Source organism: Macrosteles quadrilineatus, unplaced genomic scaffold (genome assembly GCF_028750875.1).
Source record: "Macrosteles quadrilineatus isolate MER2022 unplaced genomic scaffold, UCM_ALF_1.0 Scaffold_2__2_contigs__length_208266976, whole genome shotgun sequence".
Lineage (NCBI taxonomy): Eukaryota > Metazoa > Arthropoda > Insecta > Hemiptera > Cicadellidae > Macrosteles > Macrosteles quadrilineatus.
Window position 1 is genome coordinate 103,766,046 of NW_026542595.1, and position 17,216 is coordinate 103,783,261.

At 38.4% G+C, this 17,216-nt stretch overlaps 1 long non-coding RNA gene across 1 annotated transcript; it reads right to left on the minus strand.

The window, feature by feature from the left end:
• Positions 1–1,782: 1,782 nt before the first annotated feature.
• LOC128987835 (uncharacterized) lies at positions 1,783–15,942 on the minus strand. Its single transcript, XR_008490287.1, has 3 exons — positions 15,864–15,942; positions 6,233–6,334; positions 1,783–2,590 (listed from the first exon to the last, which is right to left on the minus strand). It is a non-coding gene; the product is annotated as an uncharacterized LOC128987835 (long non-coding RNA).
• Positions 15,943–17,216: the final 1,274 nt, after the last annotated feature.

Genomic DNA, 17,216 nt, shown 5'->3' on the forward strand with positions numbered 1-17,216 from the left:
GTACAGGCCAGTTTACAGAAAATATTTTAGAGAAGAAAGAAAATACAACAATTAAAATTTGAAGTTTACAATTAATAATAACAACATATTAAGCAAAACGTCTCATACCTATATAAGTAACACCAATAAAATCTGAAAGAACAATTACATACCTAAATAACAATTTATAATGATCTGAATAATAAATATAAACAACAATAAGTAACAGCACCAATAAATGGCTCTAACGACCTTTAAAGTATTATAAAAAAAGAGAAATTTTGGAACTACTATACTACTACAGATACAGCTGGTTAAAGGAGGTTCTAACTGTCATCAGAAAGTTGGAGAAAGTGTCGACAAAAACTGTCGTGTACAGTTATATTTTTGTTTCTCGATTGAATGGTTCCCGATTGGTATAATCACGTCTGTACTGGACGAACACCCTCTCGTCAACGTGAGTAGTTTCATAGTAGGGCTTGGGGAAGTATTTTGTACAGTAACCCTTTGCAGAGTCCCAACAAAGGAAGTCAGTTCTGTGATCATTACCACATGGACCGTGGATCATGTGTAACTCTGCAAGCAGTGCTTCTAATCTGGGTCAGTTTGTCACCTTTGTTGTGACAGCGACCAACTACACAAGGTGCCTTGCGGCTAGAGCAACGGGTATTGGAAAGGTTCCATCAGGGGATGTAATAAGTCAATAAATATTGGTCCGTCGGAACCTGATTTCCTTATTTAATTATGCTACCAACGGTACAGGCCAGTCCAACGGGTATTGAAAAGGTTACATCAGGGGATGTAATAAGTCAATAAATGTTGGTCCGTCGGAACCGGATTTCCTTATTTAATTATGCTACCAACGGTACAGGCCAGTTTATAGAAAATATTTTAGAGAAGAAAGAAAATACAACATTTAACATTTGAAGTTTAACAAACAATAATAACAATATATTAAGCAAAACGTCCCATACCTATATAAGTAACACCAAATAAAATATGAAAGAGAAATTACATAAATAACAAGTTATAATAATCTGAATAATAAATATAAACAATAATAAGAAACAATAAGTAACAAGAACAATTAATGGCTCTATCAACCTTTAAAGTATTATAAAAAAAGGACAAAGATAAATTTTAGAACCACTATACAGCCACAGATACAGCTTGTTAAAGGAGGTTCTAACTGTCATCAGAGAGTAGGAGAAAAGGTCGACAGAAACTGCCGTGTACAGCTATATTTTTGTTTCTCGATTGAATGGTCCCCCGATTGGTGTAGGTCTGTACTGGACGAACCCCCTCTTGTCAACGTGAGTAGTTTTATAGCAGGGCTTTGGGAAGTATTTTGTACAGTAACCCTTTGCAGAGTCCGAACAGAAGAAGTCAGTTTGGTGATCATTACTACATGGACCGTGGATCATGTGTAACTCTGCAAGCAATCTACTAATCTGGGTCAGTTTGTCACCTTTGTTGTCACGGCGACGAACTACACACAGTGCCTTGCGGCTAGAGCAACGGGTATTGGAAAGGTTCCATCAGGGGATTTAATGAGTTAATAAATGTTGGTCCGTCGGAACCGGATTTCCTTATTTAATTATGCTACCAACGGTACAGGCCAGTTTACAGAAAATATTTTAGAGAAGAAAGAAAATACAACAATTAAAATTTGAAGTTTAACAAACAATAATAACAATATATTAAGATATTTAAGACATTTAAGATCCCTCACATATGCTCTTGAGCATCACGACTGTAAACACTGTCCAGCCTTTCTGTCTCATTCCTTCGATTCCACCTTGATGATGATCCCAAACGCCAAAATCTTCTACCATTCTATCTCCTTTCCACTTGGGCGTGATGGATCCATCAGCTAAGTAGAATTGACACTCTGAGAACACATCATTAGATCGAGAGAATGCATTTTTGAGACCAAAGAGATCATCAAAGTCAGTTAACATATCAAGTGTTTCCTCCTTTCTCATGTTGGAGTTCCACTTCTCAAAATCGATGTTGGTCATGATTTGGACTTGGTTCTCCGCTGACTCAAATCCTAGATTTTTAGTTACATTATTCATTCGTGTCATCAAAGTACTCGGTTCAAAGCTCATTGTGATTTCAAGGAAGTATTTCAAGATGAAATGAAATTTGCAATTAAAGCTTCGGTTAGCACAATATACAATCTCCTTTTTAGGGGCATAAGTCCGAAAAGGCAAGGTTTTGTCTTACCCTCTCTCTCCTTAGGGTATACACCGCATACCCTTGTGTCCGGATGGAATCCGTGTTCCCCGATCATTCGAAGAAACTTAAGAGGGTCATTCTCATCACTCCTTAGCCACCTTATAATCACTAATCGGTCCTCCGACCTTCCGATATCCCCGTAATGTTCACACCAGTTATACTTTAAATCAGGAATGTCTAGTGATGTGGCTTTATCCGATATCATGTCCGTAAACTCGAATTTTCTAGGGACTTCAAACGTCTGGTCAAACTTCATTTTTCAACGCACCTTAACAGGCAAAGTGATGCCGAATCTTTCTGCTCGCAACTTTTTCCTTGCCTCAAGGTCAGTGATGGGTGTCTTGGTGGAGACCGTTGTAGGTTTAATGACCTAAAACAAAAAAAAAATGTAAATTTCACTTTTTTCTACAAATTTCAGACTAAAACCATCTAGATCTGTGATTGTACTGAACACTTTAGTTATGAGTCTGGCCATCATTGAATCTTCTCGTGTCCCCCAATTAATGAGCTCAAGGCTTTTCATGGAGACGCTTTGACCAACCTCCCTCCCTCATACTTTACCTTCACAGATGTCGATGATCCGAAAAAGGGCTTGAATGGCCCAATCAACTGAACTTCATACAGGAAATTTTCACTAGTGAGTGTGGTTTGGCATCGGATATACCTTAGCAGAAGTATTGGCGGAAATAGAACTCAATATGGAATCTAGATTTATCATGCCTTCGTTGTTTAATCTTCCACACCGGCTGATCCGTTTAAGAGACATAGACAGAGGGAACTCCTTTAAATATCGGGAACTCTCCATTGGTGAAATACAAGGAGGATGACCAGGACTCTTCTAATTTCAGTAGAGGGCCAATTGTGCTCAAGAAAGTTTTTAAGGATTGAAGAAAATGTTGATGTTGAATCCTGATTGGTGTAAACTCCTTTTGGTAGTATTTCAATATTAGTACCTGGTTATCTCCTTGTCCTAGAAGTTGAAATGCCATTTATGATCTCTCACATATGCTCTTGAGCATCACGACTGTAAACACTGTCCAGCCTTTCTGTCTCATTCCTTCGATTCCACCTTGATGATGATCCCAAACGCCAAAACTACTTGATTACGGGGCGAGCAGACGCCAGCTCCAAATTGATGTGGGCCTCATATTTCAACATCAGTGCAGTGTTATACGGCACTACCCGATTCGTGTAGTCACGTCCATACTGGACGAACCCCCCCCCCTCTCGTAAACGTGAGTAGTTTAATAGCAGGGATTGGGGAAGTATTTTGTACAGTAACCCTTTACAGAGTCACAACAGAGGAAGTCAGTTCAGTGATGACCACATGGATCATGTGTAACTCTGCAAGCAGTGCTTCTAATCTGGGTCAGTTTGTCACCTTTGTTGTCTCAGCAACCAACTACACACAGTGCCTTGCGGCTTGAGCAGCGGGTATTGAAAAGGTTCTATCAGGGGATGTAATAAATCAATAAATGTCGGTCCGTCGGAACCTGATTTCCTTATTTAATTATGCTACCAACGGTACAGGCCAGTTTACAGAAAATATTTTAGAGAAGAAAGAAAATACAACAATTAAAATTTGAAGTTTACAATTAATAATAACAACATATTAAGCAAAACGTCTCATACCTATATAAGTAACACCAATAAAATCTGAAAGAACAATTACATACCTAAATAACAATTTATAATGATCTGAATAATAAATATAAACAACAATAAGTAACAGCATCAATAAATGGCTCTAACGACCTTTAAAGTATTATAAAAAAAAAGAAATTTTGGAACTACTATACTACTACAGATACAGCTGGTTAAAGGAGGTTCTAACTGTCATCAGAAAGTTGGAGAAAGTGTCGACAAAAACTGTCGTGTACAGTTATATTTTTGTTTCTCGATTGAATGGTTCCCGATTGGTATAATCACGTCTGTACTGGACGAACACCCTCTCGTCAACGTGAGTAGTTTCATAGTAGGGCTTGGGGAAGTATTTTGTACAGTAACCCTTTGCAGAGTCCCAACAAAGGAAGTCAGTTCTGTGATCATTACCACATGGACCGTGGATCATGTGTAACTCTGCAAGCAGTGCTTCTAATCTGGGTCAGTTTGTCACCTTTGTTGTGACAGCGACCAACTACACAAGGTGCCTTGCGGCTAGAGCAACGGGTATTGGAAAGGTTCCATCAGGGGATGTAATAAGTCAATAAATATTGGTCCGTCGGAACCTGATTTCCTTATTTAATTATGCTACCAACGGTACAGGCCAGTCCAACGGGTATTGAAAAGGTTACATCAGGGGATGTAATAAGTCAATAAATGTTGGTCCGTCGGAACCGGATTTCCTTATTTAATTATGCTACCAACGGTACAGGCCAGTTTATAGAAAATATTTTAGAGAAGAAAGAAAATACAACATTTAACATTTGAAGTTTAACAAACAATAATAACAATATATTAAGCAAAACGTCCCATACCTATATAAGTAACACCAAATAAAATATGAAAGAGAAATTACATAAATAACAAGTTATAATAATCTGAATAATAAATATAAACAATAATAAGAAACAATAAGTAACAAGAACAATTAATGGCTCTATCAACCTTTAAAGTATTATAAAAAAAGGACAAAGATAAATTTTAGAACCACTATACTACTACAGATACAGCTGGTTAAAGGAGGTTCTAACTGTCATCAGAGAGTAGGAGAAAAGGTCGACAGAAACTGCCGTGTACAGCTATATTTTTGTTTCTCGATTGAATGGTCCCCCGATTGGTGTAGGTCTGTACTGGACGAACCCCCTCTTGTCAACGTGAGTAGTTTTATAGCAGGGCTTTGGGAAGTATTTTGTACAGTAACCCTTTGCAGAGTCCGAACAGAAGAAGTCAGTTTGGTGATCATTACTACATGGACCGTGGATCATGTGTAACTCTGCAAGCAATCTACTAATCTGGGTCAGTTTGTCACCTTTGTTGTCACGGCGACAAACTACACACAGTGCCTTGCGGCTAGAGCAACGGGTATTGGAAAGGTTCCATCAGGGGATTTAATGAGTTAATAAATGTTGGTCCGTCGGAACCGGATTTCCTTATTTAATTATGCTACCAACGGTACAGGCCAGTTTACAGAAAATATTTTAGAGAAGAAAGAAAATACAACAATTAAAATTTGAAGTTTAACAAACAATAATAACAATATATTAAGATATTTAAGACATTTAAGATCCCTCACATATGCTCTTGAGCATCACGACTGTAAACACTGTCCAGCCTTTCTGTCTCATTCCTTCGATTCCACCTTGATGATGATCCCAAACGCCAAAATCTTCTACCATTCTATCTCCTTTCCACTTGGGCGTGATGGATCCATCAGCTAAGTAGAATTGACACTCTGAGAACACATCATTAGATCGAGAGAATGCATTTTTGAGACCAAAGAGATCATCAAAGTCAGTTAACATATCAAGTGTTTCCTCCTTTCTCATGTTGGAGTTCCACTTCTCAAAATCGATGTTGGTCATGATTTGGACTTGGTTCTCCGCTGACTCAAATCCTAGATTTTTAGTTACATTATTCATTCGTGTCATCAAAGTACTCGGTTCAAAGCTCATTGTGATTTCAAGGAAGTATTTCAAGATGAAATGAAATTTGCAATTAAAGCTTCGGTTAGCACAATATACAATCTCCTTTTTAGGGGCATAAGTCCGAAAAGGCAAGGTTTTGTCTTACCCTCTCTCTCCTTAGGGTATACACCGCATACCCTTGTGTCCGGATGGAATCCGTGTTCCCCGATCATTCGAAGAAACTTAAGAGGGTCATTCTCATCACTCCTTAGCCACCTTATAATCACTAATCGGTCCTCCGACCTTCCGATATCCCCGTAATGTTCACACCAGTTATACTTTAAATCAGGAATGTCTAGTGATGTGGCTTTATCCGATATCATGTCCGTAAACTCGAATTTTCTAGGGACTTCAAACGTCTGGTCAAACTTCATTTTTCAACGCACCTTAACAGGCAAAGTGATGCCGAATCTTTCTGCTCGCAACTTTTTCCTTGCCTCAAGGTCAGTGATGGGTGTCTTGGTGGAGACCGTTGTAGGTTTAATGACCTAAAACAAAAAAAAAATGTAAATTTCACTTTTTTCTACAAATTTCAGACTAAAACCATCTAGATCTGTGATTGTACTGAACACTTTAGTTATGAGTCTGGCCATCATTGAATCTTCTCGTGTCCCCCAATTAATGAGCTCAAGGCTTTTCATGGAGACGCTTTGACCAACCTCCCTCCCTCATACTTTACCTTCACAGATGTCGATGATCCGAAAAAGGGCTTGAATGGCCCAATCAACTGAACTTCATACAGGAAATTTTCACTAGTGAGTGTGGTTTGGCATCGGATATACCTTAGCAGAAGTATTGGCGGAAATAGAACTCAATATGGAATCTAGATTTATCATGCCTTCGTTGTTTAATCTTCCACACCGGCTGATCCGTTTAAGAGACATAGACAGAGGGAACTCCTTTAAATATCGGGAACTCTCCATTGGTGAAATACAAGGAGGATGACCAGGACTCTTCTAATTTCAGTAGAGGGCCAATTGTGCTCAAGAAAGTTTTTAAGGATTGAAGAAAATGTTGATGTTGAATCCTGATTGGTGTAAACTCCTTTTGGTAGTATTTCAATATTAGTACCTGGTTATCTCCTTGTCCTAGAAGTTGAAATGCCATTTATGATCTCTCACATATGCTCTTGAGCATCACGACTGTAAACACTGTCCAGCCTTTCTGTCTCATTCCTTCGATTCCACCTTGATGATGATCCCAAACGCCAAAACTACTTGATTACGGGGCGAGCAGACGCCAGCTCCAAATTGATGTGGGCCTCATATTTCAACATCAGTGCAGTGTTATACGGCACTACCCGATTCGTGTAGTCACGTCCATACTGGACGAACCCCCCCCCTCTCGTAAACGTGAGTAGTTTAATAGCAGGGATTGGGGAAGTATTTTGTACAGTAACCCTTTACAGAGTCACAACAGAGGAAGTCAGTTCAGTGATGACCACATGGACCGTGGATCATGTGTAACTCTGCAAGCAGTGCTTCTAATCTGGGTCAGTTTGTCACCTTTGTTGTCTCAGCAACCAACTACACACAGTGCCTTGCGGCTAGAGCAGCGGGTATTGAAAAGGTTCTATCAGGGGATGTAATAAATCAATAAATGTCGGTCCGTCGGAACCTGATTTCCTTATTTAATTATGCTACCAACGGTACAGGCCAGTTTACAGAAAATATTTTAGAGAAGAAAGAAAATACAACAATTAAAATTTGAAGTTTACAATTAATAATAACAACATATTAAGCAAAACGTCTCATACCTATATAAGTAACACCAATAAAATCTGAAAGAACAATTACATACCTAAATAACAATTTATAATGATCTGAATAATAAATATAAACAACAATAAGTAACAGCACCAATAAATGGCTCTAACGACCTTTAAAGTATTATAAAAAAAGAGAAATTTTGGAACTACTATACTACTACAGATACAGCTGGTTAAAGGAGGTTCTAACTGTCATCAGAAAGTTGGAGAAAGTGTCGACAAAAACTGTCGTGTACAGTTATATTTTTGTTTCTCGATTGAATGGTTCCCGATTGGTATAATCACGTCTGTACTGGACGAACACCCTCTCGTCAACGTGAGTAGTTTCATAGTAGGGCTTGGGGAAGTATTTTGTACAGTAACCCTTTGCAGAGTCCCAACAAAGGAAGTCAGTTCTGTGATCATTACCACATGGACCGTGGATCATGTGTAACTCTGCAAGCAGTGCTTCTAATCTGGGTCAGTTTGTCACCTTTGTTGTGACAGCGACCAACACACAGTGCCTTGCGGCTAGAGCAACGGGTATTGAAAAGGTTCCATCAGGGGATGTAATAAGTCAATAAATGTTGGTCCGTCGGAACCGGATTTCCTTATATAATTATGCTACAACGGTACAGGCCAGTTTACAGAAAATATTTTAGAGAAGAAAGAAAATACAACAATTAAAATTTGAAGTTTAACAAACAATAATAACAATATACTAAGCAAAACGTCCCATACCTATATAAGTAACACCAATAAAATCTGATAAGTAACACCAATAAAATCTGAAAGAGCAATTACATAAATAACAAGTTATAATGATCTGAATAAAAAATATAAACAATAATAAAAAACAATAAGTAACAAGAACAATGAATGGCTCTATCAACCTTTAAAGTATTATAAAAAAGAAGGACAAAGACAAACTTTAGAACTACTATACTACTACAGATACAGCTGGTTAAAGGAGGTACTAACTGTCATCAGAGAGTCGGAGAAATAGTCGACAGAAACTGCCGTGTACAGCTTTATTTTTGTTTCTCTATTGAATGGTCCCCCGATTGGTGTAGTCACGTCTGTACTGGACGAACCCCCTCTAGTCAACGTGAGTAGTTTCATAGCAGGGCTTGGGGAAGTATTTTGTACAGTAACCCATTGCAGAGTCCGAACAGAGGAAGTCAGTTCTGTGATCATTACTACATGGACCGTGGATCATGTTCAACTCTGCAAGCAGTGCTACTAATCTGGGTCAGTTTGTCACCTTTGTTGTCACAGCGACCAACTACACACAGTGCCTTGCGGCTAGAGCAACGGGTATTGGAAAGGTTCCATCAGGGGATGTAATAAGTCAATAAATGTTGGCCCGTCGGAACCGGATTTCCTTATTTAATTATGCTACAACGGTACAGGCCAGTTTACAGAAAATATTTTAGAGAAGAAATAAAATGCAACAATTAAAATTTGAAGTTTAACAAACAATAATAACAATATATTAAGCAAAACGTCCCATACCTATATAAGTAACACCAATAAAATCTGAAAGAAAAATTACATAAATAACAAGTTATAATGATCTGAATAATAAATATAAACAACAATAAGAAAGAATAAGTAACAACAACAATAAATGGCTCTAACAACTTTTTAAGTATTATAAAATAAGTCGGACAAAGATAAATTTTGGAAAACTACTATATTACTACAGATACGGCTGGTTAAAGGAGATTCTAACTGTCCTCAGAGAGTCGAACAGAGGAGGTCAGTTCTGTGATCATTACTACATGGACTGTGGATCATGTGTTACTCTGCAAGCAGTGCTACTAATCTGGGTCAGTTTGTCAACTTTGTTGTCACAGGGACCAACTACACACAGTGCCTTGCGGCTAGAGCAACGGGTATTGAAAAGGTTCCATCAGGGGATGTAATAAGTTAATAAATGTTGGTCCTTCGGAACCGGATTTCCTTATTTAATTATGTTACCAACGGTACAGGCCAGTCCAACGGGTATTGAAAAGGTTACATCAGGGGATGTAATAAGTCAATAAATGTCAGTTCTGTGATCATTACTACATGGACCGTGGATCATGTGTAACTCTGCAAGCAGTGCTACTAATCTGGGTCAGTTTGTCACCTTTGTTGTCACAGCGACCAACTACACAAGGTGCCTTGCGGCTAGAGCAACGGGTATTGGAAAGGTTCCATCAGGGGATGTAATAAGTCAATAAACGTTGGTCCGTCGGAACCTGATTTCCTTATTTAATTATGCTACCAACGGCACAGGCCAGTCCAACGGGTATTGAAAAGGTTCCATCAGGGGATGTAATAAGTCAATAAATGTTGGTCCGTCAGAACCGGATTTCCTTATTTAATTATGCTACAACGCTACAGGCCAGTTTACAGAAAATATTTTAGAGAAGAAAGAAAATACAACAATTAAAATTTGAAGTTTAACAAACAATAATAACAATATAATAAGCAAAACGTCCCATACCTATATAAGTAACACCAATAAAATCTGAAAGAGAAATTACATAAATAACAAGTTATAATAATCTGAATAATAAATATAAACAATAATAAGAAACAATAAGTAACAAGAACAATTAATGGTTCTATCAACCTTTAAAGTATTATAAAAAAAGAAGGATAAAGATAAATTTTAGAACTACTATACTACATATACAGCTGGTTAAAGGAGGTTCTAACTGTCATCAGAGAGTCGGAGAAAGGGTCGACAGAAACTGCCGTGTACAGTTTTTTTTTTTTTCTCGATTGAATGGTCCCTTGATTGGTGTAGTCACGTCTGTACTGGACGAATCCCCCCTCGTCAACGTGAGTAGTTTCATAGCGGGGCTTGGAGAAGTATTTTGTTCAGTAACCCTTTGCAGAGTCCCAACAAAGGAAGTCAGTTTGGTGATCATTACTACATGGACCGTGGATCATGTGTAACTCTGCAAGCAGTGCTACTAATCTGGGTCAGTTTGTCAACTTTGTTGTCACAGGGACCAACTACACACAGTGCCTTGCGGCTAGAGCAACGGGTATTGAAAAGGTTCCATCAGGGGATATAAGTCAATAAATGTTGGTCCCTCGGAACCGGATTTCCTTATTTAATTAATGTACCAACGGTACAGGCCAGTCCAACGGGTATTGAAAAGGTTCCATCAGGGGATGTAATAAGTCAATAAATGTCAGTTCTGTGATCATTACTACATGGACCGTGGATCATGTGTAACTCTGCAAGCAGTGCTACTAATCTGGGTCAGTTTGTCACCTTTGTTGTCACAGCGACCAACTACACAAGGTGCCTTGCGGCTAGAGCAACGGGTATTGGAAAGGTTCCATCAGGGGATGTAATAAGTCAATAAATATTGGTCCGTCGGAACCTGATTTCCTTATTTAATTATGCTACCAACGGTACAGGCCAGTCCAACGGGTATTGAAAAGGTTACATCAGGGGATGTAATAAGTCAATAAATGTTGGTCCGTCGGAACCGGATTTCCTTATTTAATTATGCTACCAACGGTACAGGCCAGTTTACAGAAAATATTTTAGAGAAGAAAGAAAATACAACATTTAACATTTGAAGTTTAACAAACAATAATAACAATATATTAAGCAAAACGTCCCATACCTATATAAGTAACACCAATAAAATCTGAAAGAAAAATTACATAAATAACAAGTTATAATGATCTGAATAATAAATATAAACAACAATAAGAAAGAATAAGTAACAACAACAATAAATGGCTCTAACAACTTTTTAAGTATTATAAAATAAGTCGGACAAAGATAAATTTTGGAAAACTACTATATTACTACAGATACGGCTGGTTAAAGGAGATTCTAACTGTCCTCAGAGAGTCGAACAGAGGAGGTCAGTTCTGTGATCATTACTACATGGACCGTGGATCATGTGTAACTCTGCAAGCAGTGCTACTAATCTGGGTCAGTTTGTCAACTTTGTTGTCACAGGGACCAACTACACACAGTGCCTTGCGGCTAGAGCAACGGGTATTGAAAAGGTTCCATCAGGGGATATAAGTCAATAAATGTTGGTCCCTCGGAACCGGATTTCCTTATTTAATTAATGTACCAACGGTACAGGCCAGTCCAACGGGTATTGAAAAGGTTCCATCAGGGGATGTAATAAGTCAATAAATGTCAGTTCTGTGATCATTACTACATGGACCGTGGATCATGTGTAACTCTGCAAGCAGTGCTACTAATCTGGCTCAGTTTGTCACCTTTGTTGTCACAGCGACCAACTACACAAGGTGCCTTGCGGCTAGAGCAACGGGTATTGGAAAGGTTCCATCAGGGGATGTAATAAGTCAATAAATATTGGTCCGTCGGAACCTGATTTCCTTATTTAATTATGCTACCAACGGTACAGGCCAGTCCAACGGGTATTGAAAAGGTTACATCAGGGGATGTAATAAGTCAATAAATGTTGGTCCGTCGGAACCGGATTTCCTTATTTAATTATGCTACCAACGGTACAGGCCAAATTACAGAAAATATTTTAGAGAAGAAAGAAAATACAACATTTAACATTTGAAGTTTAACAAACAATAATAACAATATATTAAGCAAAACGTCCCATACCTATATAAGTAACACCAATAAAATCTGAAAGAAAAATTACATAAATAACAAGTTATAATGATCTGAATAATAAATATAAACAACAATAAGAAAGAATAAGTAACAACAACAATAAATGGCTCTAACAACTTTTTAAGTATTATAAAATAAGTCGGACAAAGATAAATTTTGGAAAACTACTATATTACTACAGATACGGCTGGTTAAAGGAGATTCTAACTGTCCTCAGAGAGTCGAACAGAGGAGGTCAGTTCTGTGATCATTACTACATGGACTGTGGATCATGTGTTACTCTGCAAGCAGTGCTACTAATCTGGGTCAGTTTGTCAACTTTGTTGTCACAGGGACCAACTACACACAGTGCCTTGCGGCTAGAGCAACGGGTATTGAAAAGGTTCCATCAGGGGATGTAATAAGTTAATAAATGTTGGTCCGTCGGAACCGGATTTCCTTATTTAATTATGTTACCAACGGTACAGGCCAGTCCAACGGGTATTGAAAAGGTTACATCAGGGGATGTAATAAGTCAATAAATGTCAGTTCTGTGATCATTACTACATGGACCGTGGATCATGTGTAACTCTGCAAGCAGTGCTACTAATCTGGGTCAGTTTGTCACCTTTGTTGTCACAGCGACCAACTACACAAGGTGCCTTGCGGCTAGAGCAACGGGTATTGGAAAGGTTCCATCAGGGGATGTAAGTCAATAAACGTTGGTCCGTCGGAACCTGATTTCCTTATTTAATTATGCTACCAACGGCACAGGCCAGTCCAACGGGTATTGAAAAGGTTCCATCAGGGGATGTAATAAGTCAATAAATGTTGGTCCGTCAGAACCGGATTTCCTTATTTAATTATGCTACAACGCTACAGGCCAGTTTACAGAAAATATTTTAGAGAAGAAAGAAAATACAACAATTAAAATTTGAAGTTTAACAAACAATAATAACAATATAATAAGCAAAACGTCCCATACCTATATAAGTAACACCAATAAAATCTGAAAGAGAAATTACATAAATAACAAGTTATAATAATCTGAATAATAAATATAAACAATAATAAGAAACAATAAGTAACAAGAACAATTAATGGTTCTATCAACCTTTAAAGTATTATAAAAAAAGAAGGATAAAGATAAATTTTAGAACTACTATACTACATATACAGCTGGTTAAAGGAGGTTCTAACTGTCATCAGAGAGTCGGAGAAATGGTCGACAGAAACTGCCGTGTACAGTTTTTTTTTGTTTCTCGATTGAATGGTCCCTTGATTGGTGTAGTCACGTCTGTACTGGACGAATCCCCCCTCGTCAACGTGAGTAGTTTCATAGCGGGGCTTGGAGAAGTATTTTGTTCAGTAACCCTTTGCAGAGTCCCAACAAAGGAAGTCAGTTTGGTGATCATTACTACATGGACCGTGGATCATGTGTAACTCTGCAAGCAGTGCTACTAATCTGGGTCAGTTTGTCAACTTTGTTGTCACAGGGACCAACTACACACAGTGCCTTGCGGCTAGAGCAACGGGTATTGAAAAGGTTCCATCAGGGGATATAAGTCAATAAATGTTGGTCCCTCGGAACCGGATTTCCTTATTTAATTAATGTACCAACGGTACAGGCCAGTCCAACGGGTATTGAAAAGGTTCCATCAGGGGATGTAATAAGTCAATAAATGTTGGTCCGTCGGAACCTGATTTCCTTATTTAATTAATGTACCAACGGTACAGGCCAGTCCAACGGGTATTGAAAAGGTTCCATCAGGGGATGTAATAAGTCAATAAATGTCAGTTCTGTGATCATTACTACATGGACCGTGGATCATGTGTAACTCTGCAAGCAGTGCTACTAATCTGGGTCAGTTTGTCACCTTTGTTGTCACAGCGACCAACTACACAAGGTGCCTTGCGGCTAGAGCAACGGGTATTGGAAAGGTTCCATCAGGGGATGTAATAAGTCAATAAATATTGGTCCGTCGGAACCTGATTTCCTTATTTAATTATGCTACCAACGGTACAGGCCAGTTTACAGAAAATATTTTAGAGAAGAAAGAAAATACAACATTTAACATTTGAAGTTTAACAAACAATAATAACAATATATTAAGCAAAACGTCCCATACCTATATAAGTAACACCAAATAAAATATGAAAGAGAAATTACATAAATAACAAGTTATAATAATCTGAATAATAAATATAAACAATAATAAGAAACAATAAGTAACAAGAACAATTAATGGCTCTATCAACCTTTAAAGTATTATAAAAAAAGGACAAAGATAAATTTTAGAACCACTATACTACTACAGATACAGCTGGTTAAAGGAGGTTCTAACTGTCATCAGAGAGTAGGAGAAAAGGTCGACAGAAACTGCCGTGTACAGCTATGTTTTTGTTTCTCGATTGAATGGTCCCCCGATTGGTGTAGGTCTGTACTGGACGAACCCCCTCTTGTCAACGTGAGTAGTTTTATAGCAGGGCTTTGGGAATTATTTTGTACAGTAACCCTTTGCAGAGTCCGAACAGAAGAAGTCAGTTTGGTGATCATTACTACATGGACCGTGGATCATGTGTAACTCTGCAAGCAATCTACTAATCTGGGTCAGTTTGTCACCTTTGTTGTCACGGCGACAAACTACACACAGTGCCTTGCGGCTAGAGCAACGGGTATTGGAAAGGTTCCATCAGGGGATTTAATGAGTTAATAAATGTTGGTCCGTCGGAACCGGATTTCCTTATTTAATTATGCTACCAACGGTACAGGCCAGTTTACAGAAAATATTTTAGAGAAGAAAGAAAATACAACAATTAAAATTTGAAGTTTAACAAACAATAATAACAATATATTAAGATATTTTAAACATTTAAGATCCCTCACATATGCTCTTGAGCATCACGACTGTAAACACTGTCCAGCCTTTCTGTCTCATTCCTTCGATTCCACCTTGATGATGATCCCAAACGCCAAAATCTTCTACCATTCTATCTCCTTTCCACTTGGGCGTGATGGATCCATCAGCTAAGTAGAATTGACACTCTGAGAACACATCATTAGATCGAGAGAATGCATTTTTGAGACCAAAGAGATCATCAAAGTCAGTTAACATATCAAGTGTTTCCTCCTTTCTCATGTTGGAGTTCCACTTCTCAAAATCGATGTTGGTCATGATTTGGACTTGGTTCTCCGCTGACTCAAATCCTAGATTTTTAGTTACATTATTCATTCGTGTCATCAAAGTACTCGGTTCAAAGCTCATTGTGATTTCAAGGAAGTATTTCAAGATGAAATGAAATTTGCAATTAAAGCTTCGGTTAGCACAATATACAATCTCCTTTTTAGGGGCATAAGTCCGAAAAGGCAAGGTTTTGTCTTACCCTCTCTCTCCTTAGGGTATACACCGCATACCCTTGTGTCCGGATGGAATCCGTGTTCCCCGATCATTCGAAGAAACTTAAGAGGGTCATTCTCATCACTCCTTAGCCACCTTATAATCACTAATCGGTCCTCCGACCTTCCGATATCCCCGTAATGTTCACACCAGTTATACTTTAAATCAGGAATGTCTAGTGATGTGGCTTTATCCGATATCATGTCCGTAAACTCGAATTTTCTAGGGACTTCAAACGTCTGGTCAAACTTCATTTTTCAACGCACCTTAATAGGCAAAGTGATGCCGAATCTTTCTGCTCGCAACTTTTTCCTTGCCTCAAGGTCAGTGCTGGGTGTCTTGGTGGAGACCGTTGTAGGTTTAATGACCTAAAACAAAAAAAATGTAAATTTCACTTTTTTCTACAAATTTCAGACTAAAACCATCTAGATCTGTGATTGTACTGAACACTTCAGTTATGAGTCTGGCCATCATTGAATCTTCTCGTGTCCCCCAATTAATGCGCTCAAGGCTTTTCATGGAGACGCTTTGACCAACCTCCCTCCCTCATACTTTACCTTCACAGATGTCGATGATCCGAAAAAGGGCTTGAATGGCCCAATCAACTGAACTTCATACAGGAAATTTTCACTAGTGAGTGTGGTTTGGCATCGGATATACCTTAGCAGAAGTATTGGCGGAAATAGAACTCAATATGGAATCTAGATTTATCATGCCTTCGTTGTTTAATCTTCCACACCGGCTGATCCGTTTAAGAGACATAGACAGAGGGAACTCCTTTAAATATCGGGAATTCTCCATTGGTGAAATACAAGGAGGATGACCAGGACTCTTCTAATTTCAGTAGAGGGCCAATTGTGCTCAAGAAAGTTTTTAAGGATTGAAGAAAATGTTGATGTTGAATCCTGATTGGTGTAAACTCCTTTTGGTAGTATTTCAATATTAGTACCTGGTTATCTCCTTGTCCTAGAAGTTGAAATGCCATTTATGATCTCTCACATATGCTCTTGAGCATCACGACTGTAAACACTGTCCAGCCTTTCTGTCTCATTCCTTCGATTCCACCTTGATAATGATCCCAAACGCCAAAACTACTTGATTACGGGGCGAGCAGACGCCAGCTCCAAATTGATGTGGGCCTCATATTTGAACATCAGTGCAGTGTTATACGGCACTACCCGATTCGTGTAGTCACGTCCATACTGGACGAACCCCCTCTCGTAAACGTGAGTAGTTTAATAGCAGGGATTGGGGAAGTATTTTGTACAGTAACCCTTTACAGAGTCACAACAGAGGAAGTCAGTTCAGTGATGACCACATGGACCGTGGATCATGTGTAACTCTGCAAGCAGTGCTTCTAATCTGGGTCAGTTTGTCACCTTTGTTGTCTCAGCAACCAACTACACACAGTGCCTTGCGGCTAGAGCAGCGGGTATTGAAAAGGTTCTATCAGGGGATGTAATAAATCAATAAATGTCGGTCCGTCGGAACCTGATTTCCTTATTTAATTATGCTACCAACGGTACAGGCCAGTTTACAGAATATATTTTAGAGAAGAAAGAAAATACAACAATTAAAATTTGAAGTTTACAATTAATAATAACAACGTATTAAGCAAA